Raw genomic sequence first — 16,293 nt, forward strand, 5'->3', positions numbered from 1 at the left:
CATTTTTTCCCTCCAAAACAGATACTATACCAGCATTTTTTTTTCTTCTGCGGGTAATACCAGCATCTTAAATCACCGGCTAAAGGAGGCGACACCAAACAAATCCCATGCTCCTGAGTCCTCACGTACGTGTTATGCAGCGGGTCAAGTCAAGACCCTGCTTATGTTTCTTCGGGAAAATTTTGAAACCAAATTCGCGATCGATTTGCTACCTCCATTAATTTCCTTCTTTTTTATTTTTTTTGGCCCAAATGCATGCGCACCTACAAAACCAAATTCTGGAATTCCATCCCTCTAACAAAATAATCTATATATGTGCCACCATTTAATAATACTCAACTAGAGGTTCATTTATAAAATTCAAACTATCTCCAAGAGCGTGTGGGTATGTTTCGCCCGGGAAAACAAATTCACACCGTACCGCTCTCTCAGTCTCCGTTTCTTTCCAACACGCTACTATCTCCAATAAAAACAAAAACCTTTATTCATCAATCTACGTACGTAGTACTTGATCACGTACTACTACGAGCTACCTGTCCAGCACCTACTCCATCAAATTTCGTTCTTTCTTTTTGCCCAAGTGAATGCTCACGAATAAAACCAAGGAAGTTCAGGAATTCCCTCTAACAAAATAACGTGCCACCATTTAATATTCAACTAAATTTCATTTATAAATTCGGCATAACCAACACCCTATTTCCAGCCTGCACTTTTTCGCATCATAGATCAAATAATAAATATTTCACAAAAAAAGATCAAATAATAATAATCAAAGCCGCATATGTTGGGATGTTTAAATACTACTGTAATAAAATCAGGTCACCCTACCCCTGAATAATGGGAAATTGTTATTTCCGAAAAAATACCTAAATCATGCCGAGGTGCGACAAGCCCGGGGATGACACTCATGATTATAGGTCACGTCTCGAGGGAAGCGACCGCGGCTTGATGATAGCGGAGTGCCTACGATCGAAGTCGACGATGTGCTACATTTAGGGGTGTAAACGGATCGGATCGAATCGAATTTTGCTTCTACTATCTCCTTTACCATATTTCTGTCTCAAATTCGGATAGGATCGGATATTGAACGGTTGCGTATTCAAATATGGTTATACCCGTCTGGAAACAAAAAAAAAGTCAGATAAATACTCTAATTGACAAATAAATATATTTCCAGGAAAGCTTGAGAGGGATTTAAACCTTTTATCCTTGCATTAGCCAATTGCATAAGAATATGGAGACATATATAGTTTAGGCTAAAACTTAGGCATTCGCCAAATGGTATAAATATAAACAAAAATAGTTGAACCATCATTCTAGCGGTGATTAAGCTCATGAGTCGTTGCTTGGAATTTGGACTTATACTGTGAAACTCCCACTTTGAGACCATCGACCCGACACTTGTAAGAACTTCGTCTCTTTCTGTGATTGGTCATGCTCATATAACATATCATAACACACAAAAGAGAAACATCATATGAAATAACCATTTCTGAAGGAAAACTAGGGGTTGATGACATAGGGGCAATAGAACAAGGTTTCACCCGAAACCACGTGAGGAAGGGTCACGAACCCTCCCCCATTTGAATAGGGTACTAACATGGGTTTATTTGGGTTGTTTAAAGAGGAAAAGTCAATAAACAATTGTGAAATGCAGTTGCTTCACACACAACAATTTGACGCTCAACACACTCCACGGTGTTGGCGTCACCACCCACAAAGTCGCAACTACCTTGGAGTTTCCTCACCAGCGCCACCCTGCATTAGCCCCAACCGTCGACCTCCACCACCCATGGCGACGCCATAGCCTCTTCCGGCTTAGTCCAAGGCGGTTGCTAGCATCGAGTTCGACAGGTGAGCACGATGATGGCGGCTTAAGATTTACCGTCATGTCCTTTGCTTTTCTTGGCGGTGGCTAGCATCGAGTTCGACATGTGAGCACAATGATGTCGGCGTAAGATTTATTGTTGTGTCCTTTGCTTTTCTTGTTATGTTGATGAATATAATGAGTGCAATTCACGTCTTACTATTTAATTCCGTATTTAGTTTGTTTTATTCTTAGTACTGATTATATATACATGCAAGACTAAGTTTTTTTACTTACTTTTTTTTGACTGAGTGTAGATATTAGATAGATATGCTGATAGGTATACAAGGTGCTAGCTAGCAAGAAGGTCAGACTCGTGGACGTTACGTGGGCGTAGACATACATGCATTCCGGCTACACGTAGGCGTACTCGTGGACGTAGGAGACTGGCCTCTCTTGCTCTCGCATATAGTTGCATGCATGGATGCTCTTTTCCAAACGATATTGGCTTGCTAGCTAGCATAAAATAGGTAAGCTTACTAAAAATACGCAAATTAGGTTATCTTGCACACACAACACCATCATGTGCCGTCGGGACATATGTTGCCTTGGCCCGTTGATGACGTAAACTTCACTCCCGAGTAAAAATATACTCCGACAAACCCTAAGAGTGAAGTTGTCGCGTCCAACGACGCCGGGATCTGGTTCTACGACGTCTTTTTAAATATAAGGCTCGAAAACCTGACTTTGAATTAAAAAATCATCAATCGACCAGGAGTACAACGACAACACCAATAGAAAGAAAAAAGGGAGCGAACCGTTGGGGTTATCAGCTTACAAGACAACAAAGAAAAGAACACAGAGGAGGGAAAGAAAGCTACACTGGGCGGAGAGCTTGAGCTCGTCGATGGAAGCATAGTCCTCTGTTGCAAGGGCGCAGCGCCGAGGCTAGCCCGAACCAACATACATACATCACCATGCCAAAGCAGAGTGCACCGATGGTCTCCATGGCTTAGTTTTCTTCATGCCTCGAGATACTGAAGGAGGAGGGCTTGATGGAGACGCCTCCAAAGAGGAGAGCGGCGCCCAAGGGCGTCAGCGTCACCCGCACTGGTCGAGGCCTTGCCGAGTTCCCCCCCAGCCCAACCACCACCCCAAAAAGACACAACCTTGATATCTATCCGGGGACACATTGAGAACACTGAATCACTGACATTGCCCGCGGCATGACACCGGCCAAAGAAACCAACCCATGGGTATCTAGGAGGCCATCCAAACTGGGCAAAACACCGTGCAAAAGTAGCCAGAGAGACAATGGTGACATCAAGCTCAATGAAAGGTGAAGAGGGTGTGCCAAAATACGATGAAGATAACCTTGCCCCATTGCAGAAGCGCGCAAGTTGAGCACGTAGGCGTGATCAAGCTACGAGAAAGGAGGGGCATTTGGTGGCGCCTCCAAGAACACGACGTCGAGAACGATGTCGTCATCGGCAGTGGCCAAGGCCTTGCACTACTTTCGCAGATGTCCACCAAGAACCTGAAGCTGGCCAACAGCACGACCGCGGAAGGGGAGCAAAACCAGCACCGCCAACAACATCGCATCAAGTATTGTCGGCCGAAGGCGATGTGGTGACCAATATCCAAGGCACCAATGTTGGGATCTGGTTCAACAAAGATCTCGCGAGCAAAGTATACCAGGGGAAGGTCGGGTGCACGACTCGGACGTCGCGTACGTTGCCAGCCATGTACCCGGGATCTTTGGAGCCTACTCCCTCCGTACGTAAATAAGTGCACGCTTTTCTTTTCTGAAAGTCAAACAATTTCAATTTCAAATTTAACTAAACTTTTACATAAAATAGCAACATATGTAACATGAAATAAACATACACTTATTTGAGGATGGATTAGAGTAGACATGTGAACCATGATGGATTAGAGTAGACATCACAAATATGCATGCTAGTATTAATTAGGATACAAATGATCTCACTTCTGGACTGACCACGCGAGAGATGCAATATTGATTGGAGTACATCGGGAAACGAAATTAGGAGCTCTAAATCCAACATGATGAGACCAGACGAAGTAAATCCTGACTGCAGGAGTCGATGCGACGGAGAACACAAAACGCACGCTGCGATCCCACCCAACCTTTCCTCTCTCGCTCGCTTCGCCTCCCAGCGATCCCACCCACACAAACTCATCGCCGCCGCCGCCGCCGCTCCCGGCCGGCAACCCAGCACCGCCGCTCACCGGCGCACCCACCCACCCAATCCCATCTAGGCTGGCCACCCAATCCCCTTCACGCCGGCCATCAAAACTCTCTCCACCCCCAACTAGGAGGAGGGGATGCGGAGAAGAGACACCGGGGCGGCGTCCCTGCCGGCAGCGGGAGGCACAACGGCCACTCGACGCGCGCGTGGGCGGGCCCGCGCCTGAGGGCCGCCATGGTTGCGTTTGTCCTTGTGGCGAACGAGCCAAGGACAGGGGAGGGGCGGAGATGCACCCGTCGTCCTGCTGGCTGTTCGTGACGAGCACCTTGGGCGACAGTCGCGGCCGGCGGGAGGAGCTCGCCGCGCCGCCGGAAGAAGAGATGGTGGTCGCCTGTCCGGAACTGTTGTTGCTGGCGCGTCCCCGAGCTGTTGCTTCCATACACGACTCCGTCATGCGCGCTGCTGCCGACGACCTCCCCAACCCGCAGCTGCCCTATGAGGTTCAACTCCTTCATCTTTTCTTGCTAAGAATTGTATAATTTTCCTGTTAAATTGAATGTGTGCATACGCAGTAGATGCAAATCCGATTTTCGAAATCAAAATTTGTTGTGTGCCATCAATTACATCCAAAATCATACTATAGCTTTCCAATATTAGCAACTGGACGGATAAAACGAGTCTGTCTGTCTCAAATCTTGCCTATGAAAGTGTGCAAGATTTCTTTTGGTGCTTCCTACCGAATACAACCTCATTCGACAGTAGGCGTCCTCTATTGTTCTTTACTTGCTGGCCTAAAATAATATCTGATTCGTAAGTATACTGAATGCGATGAAGTTAGAAAATTCTGAGGCGTGCTTGTAAGTCCACTATAGCTGTAAAATGGGTATGATGCTCTGGTTGTACCTATATCTACTGGACAGAAAAATGCAGTAGCTGTGGTGGAATTTGATTGCTCATGGCATGTGGGTGGCAGGAGGAAGATAGAGAGAAAGTGGTAGAACATATCTTTGCCATTTATATCCATTGCTTGGAGACTCTGTTCATTTGCTGGTGTATTACTGACACTGAATGTGCTCTGCCTCGCTGGAGCTTCGTGGATTTTCTCTTCTCTTGATTTAGCATAACTCGCTTGCACGACTCCTGTGATATATTCTTTCCTTTCCTCTAAACTTCATTTCTAATACAGAATTCGAATAATGCAATGTTAGCACTGCAACTTGTGCCCATTAGAGTTTAGATACTTAATATATGCTTTGATTAAAAACTTTAGTTGAATGTACGGAAGTATTAAGGCCATGCTTATTGTTTGATGAACAGAGATCTGAAAATTAAACTAAATAAAATCAACCAAGTATTCTGCAATGATGCTTCTGAGCATATCGCTGCCAAGAATACTCCTGAAGAAAGCAGCCATTAAACCCCAAGCATTCGGAAATCATTATTTGTGCATGTTTTTCTTAGAGTACTGCTAATTAATATTGACTTTGCATCTCAAAATTTGACACTTAGCACACATTTTGTGCATAAAAATGTGTACTTGACTACCATAATTTTCTATTGTATGAGGATATCGTTGTTGCTTATATATTTTAAGATGTCTTAGAAAGATGAGGTTTATTGCTTCACATCAGTTATCTATTATGTCTTTTTTTTTTGTCAGGATTTAACTTGATGCTACTCTTCCATTTGTCTAGCTGTTGCCTTCTCGTGGCCCTCATTGGTGATGGCCCTAGCTGGCTGACTGCTTACAAGTCACCCACCCGACCTGCTGCTGCTGGATAAGCGGGTGAGCTGATGCTACTGCCGGCCACCACACCAGGGACCTCTACAAGGCCAGCAAGGGCAGCTTCAGCCTCAGAGCCAGGGGTGGCAAGGTCTGCCTCATCCGCACAGTGCCTCGTATTCGTTCCCACCGGGAACAAGGCCGCAAAATGAGGTCCAACTCCTTCATCTCTTTCCTTGCTAAGAAATGTATTTTTTTTCCTGTTAAATTGAATGTGTGCATACGCAGTAGATGGAAATCTGATTTTCTAAATCAAAATTTGTTGTGCGCCATCAATTACATACAAAATCATGACTCCTGTGATTTATTCTTCCTTTAGTCTAAAACTTCACTCCTAATGCAGAATTCGAATTATGCAATTTTAGCACTGCAACTTATACCCATTATAGTTTATATACCTAAGATTTTCTTTGATTAAATAATTTTAGTTGAATTTAGGGAAGCCAATTAAGGCCATGCTTATTGTTTGATGAACAGAGATCGAAAAAGTGAACTAAATAAAATCAATCAAGTATTCTGCAGTGATGCTTTTGAGCATATCTCTGCCAAGAATACTCCTGAAGAAAGCTATCATAAAATCCCATGCACCCTGAAAACATCATTTGTTCATGATTTTTCTTAGAGTACTACGAATTAATATTGACTTTGCATCTCGAAATTTGATGCTGAGCACCACCTGTAGGTTGCTGTTGGGGACAAGAAGCTTGGGCGTTGGCTGCGGACGGCGGGAGGAGCTCGCCACGCTGCATGAAGAAGAGATGGTGGTCGCCTGTCCGGAACTGTTGCTGCCGGCGCCGGCGACGTCCCCGACATATTGCTGCCTTCCACGACTCCTTCATGCTGCTGCTGACGACCTCCCCGACCTGCAGCTGCCCTTTGAGGTCCATCTCCTTCATCTGTTTTTGCTAAAACTTGTATTTTTTTCCTGTTAAATTAAATTTGATTGTGCATAGACAGTAGATGGAAATCTGTTTCACCAAATCAAAATTTGTCTTGTGCCATCAATGACATCTAAACTCTTACTATATCTTTCCAGTACTAGGTACTAAACGGATGACTCATTTAAAATGAACCTGTCTCTCTGAAACGTTACCTATGAAGGTGTTTGTTAATGTATATGGAGAGGGGCAATAGACTGCATTAGAAAGCTCACTGTGTTTTACCTTGATGCGCCACAAATTTGTTGCGGACAACTCCTACTTATAACATTCACAAGCGTCGAGTTGTTTCATAGGTTCCTTCTCGTCCTATGCCCTCCTGAAATCAAACAGCATACCCAGCTGCTGAAGCATTGGCTGTAAAGTTCATGTGTCTAACTCCGCTGACTAGAATTCGTAACTATCCAGCGACGCCATTTACCTTGAGGGACTCTCACAGCAGAGACTTTCGTATCGCACCAAGTAGCTGTCGTTCAAAGCACAAGCCATAATGTAACACATGAATTAGCACTTGTGTATGAGTTAGTCTTGATATCACGCAATGTGGAGGTATGCGGGGTGTGGGGGAACATTGATATTGGTAGGTCTCTTTTCTGATGATGATGTTGATGAAAATCGAAGAAAGCAATTTTACTGTTGGTACATGAATAATTGCCCTGACCTTTTCCACTTTGAATCCATGATTTTGTACATTTATCCGGGTGCATTTTACAATTTTACTGTATTTGGTTCTACTTACGATATTATAAGCCAAGATTTTGAGCTCGACCAGGTCGGAAAGTTTAAACAGGTTTATTTTTTGATAGGCCGAGTGGTTTTTGTTTGTCTTGGCTGGGTTGTTTGCTGGGTGTTGTCTTGAGGTGGTTGCATGTTTAGAAAGATAAGTCTTTCTACTTAACTTGTGGGCTGTGTGTCGGCAGAATGTTGGCTCGAGGCTTGTGTGTTTCGTTTGGGTGACTTAATTAATGTCAACCTTAAACCAGATATTTATTTAATGCCTGGAGGTTTAGTTCTTATTTAAGAGGGTTTTGTTGTCTATAATGTTATTGATTGCACTTGTTAGAGATGATCTGCTGCTTATTAAAAAAGATGGATTTTCCCCCCTAAAATGCAAATCATGTTATCAATTCCTTGTTTTATTGGATAGTTAGCATTTAAAATCTACACAATAATCATGGTGAATCGTCCAAGACATTGTGAAATGCAATGTTCGTTGTAATGTAGTTTGGCTAGATTCTTTGCTTATCTTGCCATGAAACTTTTAGCCATGAAATTTTAGGTTAATCAGCACCTTGTCTAATCTTTATGCAAATGTTATTGCAACTTGAATGCGGCTATTTGGGGTGACTTGAATTTTCCCGAAAACAGTTGCGCTTTTTCTTGCATCAACAACTTAGTAATATTTATATACATGACCCTTATTTGATTGATGGTGATGATGATCATATGCTCGCTGTAGTTTCCAAGTTTTTTCCCTAAGACTTTGACATATGTGCCTGGTAATTAGAGGTCCTTCTAATGTTGTTATTTGGTTTCGAATACCTGTTGTTGCTACTGCGTGGTCTTGATCGTTTATTGCTAGATCTTGGCATGACCTAGGTGTTGCTGTCACCTATGTGTGTATATAAATATTATACTGGCGAGGTTTATATATTCCTTATGGTACCTGTGTTCTCTTTTTTTACTTCATAGATTTATCTGGTATTTCTCTTGATCTGAATCTACTCCTATGTATGTGTTGTGCAACAGCGAACTGGTTATTCTTGTGTAGTTGAACAATTAGTATCTAGACATGCATATGTGAGAAATTGGTATCTATACATGCATCTGGTAACTACATGAATGTTTCTTTATAAAGTGGCGGGCTTCATGACTATGTGGGTGCTTATGTGAGCTATGCTTTGTAAGAATAGCAAGCTAGCCTGCAAGCTTTTCTATGATTAGAAGTATCATCTTGATGTTATAATCACAGGCTTAGAGCTTTACTTTTATCCATTCTTGCTTTGAACTATTTTTTATTGATTTGATTCCCAATGCTATGACATTTCATTGTACTGAGATTTGAGGTTTCCTTGTAATTCATGCCTAATTCATGATTGTAGGGTTAGCCTTCTTCAACTTTGGTACTATTCCTAGAGGGATATTCGTTTTGAGACCATATGTTGGGAATATCAATATTTCTTGAATATGGAAAACAATATCACAAACCAATACCCTTCCTTCCAAGCTAAATTGCATTATTTGCAAGTGCTGCTATAGGTAGCTGGTGCCTATATGCATGATATGCTAGTCCATTGACATGCACGTGATAGACAACATTGTCCAGCATATAACACGTACTATATCGATCCTTTTACTGAAAGAAAAATATATGACTTTGACATCAGTTGCATTGCATGGTACCATTACGAATGCAAGGCCAGATATTGCATTATTGCTGTAGTGAGATCTTTTCTGCCAGTGTGCTACTACAGCTTTGACTTGTGTGACCCTCCTTCTGCACTCCCCATCCATTCGGTGTTTGCACCACCTGCCAATTTGTCATGCTAATTGGTACTTTGTGGGTCCCACGTGGCAAGAGTTGACTGGTGCCCGTAGTAGTAGTTGGGTAAAAAGCTTTTAGTTCTATTTCTAGACGACGGTTGTGTCAAGCTTCATGCACTAGCTAATGCAATCAAAAGCCTGAACTGTTCGCTTATACACTTCAACAGGTTGATGCTTAGATCTAGCCTTGTCAACAAGGCAGTGTTCCTCTTCTGGGTTCAATCGCTAGCTGCAACTTTGTTTTCAGAAATAAGTAGGCCGGTATTAGTTATTGTGTAGATCTGACGCGTGTGAGAAAGAAAGCAATTTTCTTAGTTAGTTTTCATGTGTAAATATAATGCTTGTAGAACTAGAATAATTGTGTTTAGTAATTTGATTTGTTTGTTTGGTATTTGTGTGCAAATTAATTGTGATTTCTATTCTGCTGTAAGGTTTAAGCAATCTGGGTGTCGTTGTTTAATTCACCATGTTTAATAGTTGTGGCACAGCCACATAATATTTGAATTGGAACCTGCTCTGGTATTGGACCTAGCTCAAAGGTTTAAGAATTTCATTTTGCTGTGTTGCTAAGGAAACAAGGCCGCAATAAAAGGTGAGACATATCGTCTTTTCGATCCTTAGACCGCACGGAGTTGCAGGACTCTGACCGAGTGTAAAAAAATACGATCTTGCACAGCTTTTAGTGTCATACAATTGGAACCTGAGAGCTTCTGTTTGTGGATTCATGAGGCGTTTATATAATTATTACATGAGTACAATCACCTTTTTAGATTGGTTTATTAAGTGACTTTTTTTCTCCAAGGATGGTAGCAGTTTGACTATCCAGATATGCTAGGAAGTAGCCTCCTAACACTGTACTTTGAGCACATCGGATGCTTCAAAACTTCATTTTAGGATTTGAAGGTGCTGCGTAAGTTCTCTGTCTAATGATCCTCCTGTCATGGCCTTGTTTTAATTAAAACAGGGTATTGGATTGTGAAAGTACTGAAGATTGTGAAAGAAGCTGCACAAATTTAAGTCTGTTCGAAGTAGATGCTAGTTCAGAAGCACATAATTGCTACTCCATGGCCTATTTAAATGGACGGCTGTGAACTTGGAGGATTGGTTGAGCATTTCAGTGCATAATAGCAAGGGAGTATACTGGACAACTTGAGTGTGTTGCGTGTGACCTCGTTTGAGCTTTAATACTAGGAAGGAACTATGATTTTTCACTAGAAGGCATTGAGTTCACATTTTAATGCATAGGTCTCTATCATCTTGGTCTCTAAATTACAAAGAGATCTGTTTGGTGTTCATTCTGAATAATTGACGAGATTTTTAAAATATTTGTAGAAGTTTGCTCTACTTGTAAGTAGAATGGACACCAACAACAGTCTATGATTGGCAAGTCTCTGGCAGTTGATGCATGCTATCTCGCAGCAGCTGTCCCCCACCGTACCACTCCCTGAAATGTATGGAACTCCTACAAGCCTGCAACTTCGACCTCCATTGCTTCAAAACTATCATAGGTATTGACTTCTATCATGTTTCATGTAGCTTGCTTGACAAATCCTCTCTGGATGCTCCTGAATTATATTCTTCTTTTTGATGATTACTTCTGGGTTCATGCCAATATGCTTGTACAGTGCATTGCTGCAGACGAACTCGCAGGATTAAGAGTGTACGTGGGGAGAATCATTATTCGAGGCTTGATGTTTATCATCTTGCCTTTGTGGTATTTGGGCATAGGCATAACATCTTAATAAGTCAAATTTAAGCAAAATGGTTGTTTGCAACATCACAAATTAACATTTGCACCATGGGACACACCATAGTTGTCTATCATACTACCTGGTGCCGAACAGAGTGCTTTGGAGACAAAATCATAGGACATGATCGAAGATTAGTGGTCTTATTTCATTTTTCTAGTTATTTGTTGTAGTTAGATCTCTCCAAGATTCCCTTTCTGAACCTAGTTCTTAGAACTAAGAACAATTGCTTTGATCATTGTCCTTTTCCTTCTCTTCTATATATAGTTACAGTATAATTTGATGTTCCATGTTATATAATGTAAATATTTTTCTATAGGTTCTCGGAAACCACTACATGCACCAGATATACATATTATCATCAGTGGAAGGATTTAAACCATCACTGGTATGTGCCAGTACATTGAGGGCTAGTGCTTTTGAGCAGTTGAAACAGAATGCAGCCAAGTGTTTGTCTATAATGCACACTAAATAAAATTGCATACTCTGCTGCTTGCTTACTAAATTATTATGTTTTCAAAATTTTGAGCTTCTAAATATTCTAGTATGGTGGATCATGTTTCCTATCTAATTTTGCTTCACTCACATCTTAATCTGCACTTCCTTTTCTAATAGAGCATGCAAGACGACATGATGAATCTTATAGATGTGAGCTATGAGATACAAGAAACTCTTTGTAGAAGCTATAATATCCCAGATGACATCGATGAGGAAGACCTTATGGGAGGTAAGGCTTGATGGCTGTTGGTTATTCTTAGATAATTCAAAGGCCACATATTGTGACAAGCCGTGTGCCGTTAAGTTACTGAGACACCCAATGTTCCTTACATTGCTAACCAGCCTGGAACCACTGCATTTGAACAAACACATAGCACTCTAGTTGTAATCCAATAAATGGTCTTGTGGTATGCATGTTTGCAATTTACAAAGGCAATTATCGTTTTGATGTTTTCATTTTGTTTGCTGAAAAATGTAGAGCTTGACGGTTTGGTAGCTAATATGGGCTTCAAATCGAATCCAGTCCCATCTTACCTTCGACAAGACAAGGAGCGGTCACGTAGCAGCCCTACACCGGTAGCAGGTATGTCTCTTATAAGGATGTCCCTAATTTTCTTTGATTGTGATTCTTGTGTCTATCCTTATGAAGAAAATGATGGGTTAATGCCATTCCCCATCCAGTCACAGTGCTTGAAGCTGTAAATAGTTTTATTTATCTTTATGTCACATTGGGACCAATGGACCGGATAGATACCTGAGATCCTTATGAATGTATTTTTTAGGTCCTTAGTCATGTATTTCGTGCACAATGTCATGATGCATAGTTAAGTTGTTTGCATGAACAAGCTTGATGTAAATAGTAGAAGCGACAATTGTTGTGCAGTGTTTTACCCTACTTTGTATTAACAGGACTTTTTGAAAGTGTGAAAGAAAATGAAGTAGTGAACTGGGAAGGTTTTAAGTAGATTTTGGCATTGTGTGATATCGTTAGGTTTGTGCTCTTGTCTAGGACCTCCTCCCTGCATAGGTGTCTATCATCTTGGTCTCCAAAATTCATTGTGAATAACTGAAGAGTTTTTTTTTTAACTATTTGCAGAATGATGAGTCTGTTCTACTTGTTGCCCTGTTACCTGCATCAAACTGTTATTTGGTTTTCAATACCACTTGTTGGTATTGTGTGGTCTTGATCTTTTATTGTTAGATCTTGGCATGGTCTGGGTGTTGCTATCACCTATGTGTGTATATAAATATTATGCTGGCAAGGTTTAGATATTCGTTATGGTACTTGTGTTCTATGTTTACATTTTAGATTTCTCTGATATTTCTCTTGATCTGAATATGCTCATGTGTACGTCTTGTGCAACAGTGAACTAGTTATCCTTGTGTAGTTGAGAAATTAGTATCTACATATGCATATGTGAGCAATTGTTATCTATAAATGCATCTGGTATCTACACGGATGTTTTTTATAAAGTGGTGGTCTTCATGCATGACTGTGTTTACGTATGTGAGCTCTGCTTTGTAAGAACAGCAAGCTAGCCTGCAAGCTCTTCTATGATTAAAAGTGTCATCTCGATGTATTTAGAGGCTTAGAGCTTTACTTTTACTCATTCTTGCTTTGAACTCACTTCTATTGATTTTAATTCACAACGCTGTGACCTTTTATTGCACTGATATTTGATGTTTCCTAAATGCAAGTTTTTGAAGCCTGAGAGCATAGGATGTTGCTGTCTGATTCATGAATGTAGGGTGGCCTTCTTCCACATTGTGGGTTTTTGGTAAGTTCCTGGTACCACTCCTGGAGAGATAGTTGTTTTGAGACCATATATTTGGAATATCAATATTTCTCGAATATGGAAAACAATATCACAAATCAACACCCTTTCTTCCAAAACAATTGCATTATTTGCAAGTGCTGCTATAGTAGCTGTGTGTATATGTATGACATGCCTGCCAATTGCCATGCACTTGACAAACATCATTGTCATGCATATAATATGTACTGTATTGATCCTTTTCCCAAAAGAAAAAAATGACTTTGACTTCAGTTGCACTCCACCGTACCATTTCGAATGTGAAGCCTGCTACTGCATTATTACTGGAGCGAGATCAATTCTACTAGTGTGCTACTCCAGCTTTGACTTGTGACCCTCCCTCTGCATTCTCCATCCATTCGGTGTGGAGCCATCTGCCAATTTGTCAGGATTATTGGTGGGGCCACTGCTGCTCATGTAACCTTCCATGACGGTGACCCACCCTAGAGCAAAACCGTACCATGTGGGTCCCACATGGCAAGAGTGGACTGGTGCCTGTAGTAGTAGTTGGGTAAAAAGCTTTTACTTCCTTTTCCAGACGAAGATTGTGTCAAGCTTATGCACTAGCCAATGCAACCGAAAGTCTGAACTGATCGAAAGCGCTAGGCAATTCACTTATACACTGAAATAGGTTGATGCTTTGATTTGGCCTTGTCAACAAGGTCGTGTTCCTCTGATTTATCGCTGAAATAGGTTGTATTCATTAGAGTTCCTGAAACTCTGAAAGATAATTCACAAGATTTTCATCTTGCCTTTGCAAGTAGCCTTTTACCATACTTTTTTTCGTATCCACAAGATTTTTTGAAACTCTGATAGAGAATTCACAAGATTTGTCATGTTGAACATTCCAGGCTTCTTTGATCTGGAGAACGGAAACCAGGAGCTCAAGAGTGACCGACCTTAAGCACCTCCACAACAACACTACAATGTAAGTCGCTAGAAGGGATCAACAGTATAGACATGTAAATCCTCGATATTTGCCCCAGTACATTTGGTACCAAAACTATTGTCTAGTGCTTTACCATACTTTGTATTCACATGATTTTTTTTAAGTGTGAAAGAAAATGAAATAGTGAATTGGGAAGGTTTTGAGTAGATTTTGGCACTGCCATATCATTAGCTTTGTGCTCATGTCTAGGACCTCCTCCCTGCATCAAATTTGACGCACTTAAGTCCACATAGATCTCAAATTCTTCTGCTTATCCAGGATAAACAGTTTGTTTTACTTTTCCATTTGGGAGACTAAAGGTTGAGTTTTCACTTTGTTCATAGGTTGATTAGGTGGTGTTGCCAGCTCTTCGTTCTGAAATATTGTATTTACTTAACTGTTTTTATCTGTTTGTTGCTAGCTTTTTCTGAAGTTCATTTCTTCAGTGTTCGCTACTGCGAATTGGTTTGGAAGCTTTTAGTTTATTTACAATGTATGAGTTTTATGCGTAAATTCATATCCGATTCAAGGTTATATATGTTAGCAGTAGTACTGTTTTCATGTTTGTGTTTCAGTTTGAAGCTAGTTCTGTTTATACAAAATGCTTACAAGGAAACCTAAGTCTAGATTGTTAATTGTGTTGTATCACTTGCTATTACTATTTGACTAGACGATATTATGGACTTGGTGGTGAGTTACAAGATTGCAATCCTTTGAGACTCTTAGCTTTGACCGTTTGAAGTTGGTGTTAGTGATTGTTTTGTCTATATTGCAATCCATCCAGGGTTTTAGTTGGGCAAGATGTCTTCTCTATCTGTGCATTGGTTCATTTGATTTGTGTATGGAGGTGATGCAGCAGATGGAGGAAGGAAGCCAAGCGGCTCGGGCGGCATGGTCTTGGTCGTAATAAAGCAGCAGACGGTACATGGCTAGGAGCGGCTGGGGGCGTCGTTGAGCGAGGATATGACCTGTAGCCTGCAGAGAAGTTGCTTGTGCTGTTTTGACAGGGGAGCCTTTTGTGGATGTTGACTTTTTTGTTGTATTGAAGTCGAGAACCTGGAGATGGTAAGGGGGCAATGACAACGTGGCCTGGATGACTATGGTGTTGCGGCTCATCTCCAGCCTTTTTGGTTCTGATGTGACCTGGCCAGTTTCCGGCAGCCGTGGTCGTGGTTCTGCTGCTGATTTTGTTTATGTAGAACTGCTTCAGTTCTTATAACATGCAGCAGTGGAACTGTATTGTGCTTTCTGGTCCTAATCAGGACTTGTAATAGTTTACTTCATTCGGGACTTGCAATTCCTCTGTAAATGAATCTGTAAGTATTAATGTGTTATTCTGTAATGGAGTTAACTTGAAATGTTTTTTTATATATGCGAACCAAATGTCTAAAAACTAATGTCACTTCATGCCAAATTTTCGTACACTCTTATTGTCCATTTAGCCTCACTAAACTGGCAATTTTACCTGGTTTTATTTGAACAAGAATCTGTCCAGACAACAAGCAGCATACATAAAGAGGTACTACCTCTGGGCATATTTAATCGACGCTGAGGAACGTACAGTTATAAACTACTTGCTCTGCAGAGGTAGCTCGGCAAATCAGCTAACTTACGGTAATTGGTAGAAGAAAATCTGCTGTATCCATCGCTGGGAGTTGGGTTCAACGCAAATTCTGCTGTTTTAGAAAAACGTAATACGTACTAGGTTCAATCGATCGGATCTGTAATTCACGTGGCACATAGGATTAGTATTTTGTGCTATCGGATCCCTGAAGATCAACCAGGAATTATAGTATTCTCAGGCAATATATGAAGATGAACAAAACCTTACTAATTACTCCCTTCGGCAATTAAGACCTTTTAGATACTAACGAAAAGAAGTCAGTCTATGGATAGCTGAAAAGTCTTTTTTTTAGTGAATGGAGGGAGTAGCAAATTCCGTAGTAATAATATAAGAGCGTACACGACCTTTCGATTTCACAGATTGATTGTCCATACTGCAAAGAAAGTTGAATATACA

The 16,293-nt window shown here is 41.1% G+C and overlaps 1 protein-coding gene and 1 long non-coding RNA gene across 3 annotated transcripts in view; one reads left to right on the forward strand and one right to left on the reverse strand.

Annotated features, from left to right (window-relative positions):
- The window catches only part of LOC124656586, a 68,028-nt gene that overhangs the window by 2,189 nt on the left and 49,546 nt on the right, over window positions 1-16,293 (reverse strand). The window lies entirely within an intron of this gene.
- Window positions 4,458-15,643, forward strand: LOC124651579. 2 transcript variants are annotated; one of them, XR_006987453.1, is made up of 9 exons: window positions 4,458-4,520; window positions 5,715-5,956; window positions 6,486-6,684; window positions 10,705-10,793; window positions 11,649-11,760; window positions 12,010-12,114; window positions 13,230-13,309; window positions 14,197-14,273; window positions 15,130-15,643. It is a non-coding gene; the product is annotated as an uncharacterized LOC124651579 (long non-coding RNA). The 2 variants fall into 2 exon arrangements; XR_006987452.1 differs by lacking the exons at window positions 4,458-4,520; window positions 5,715-5,956; window positions 6,486-6,684 and having other exon boundaries at window positions 8,163-10,793.

The sequence above is a fragment of the Lolium rigidum genome, chromosome 5, assembly GCF_022539505.1.
Source record: "Lolium rigidum isolate FL_2022 chromosome 5, APGP_CSIRO_Lrig_0.1, whole genome shotgun sequence".
In the NCBI taxonomy this organism is placed as follows: domain Eukaryota; kingdom Viridiplantae; phylum Streptophyta; class Magnoliopsida; order Poales; family Poaceae; genus Lolium; species Lolium rigidum.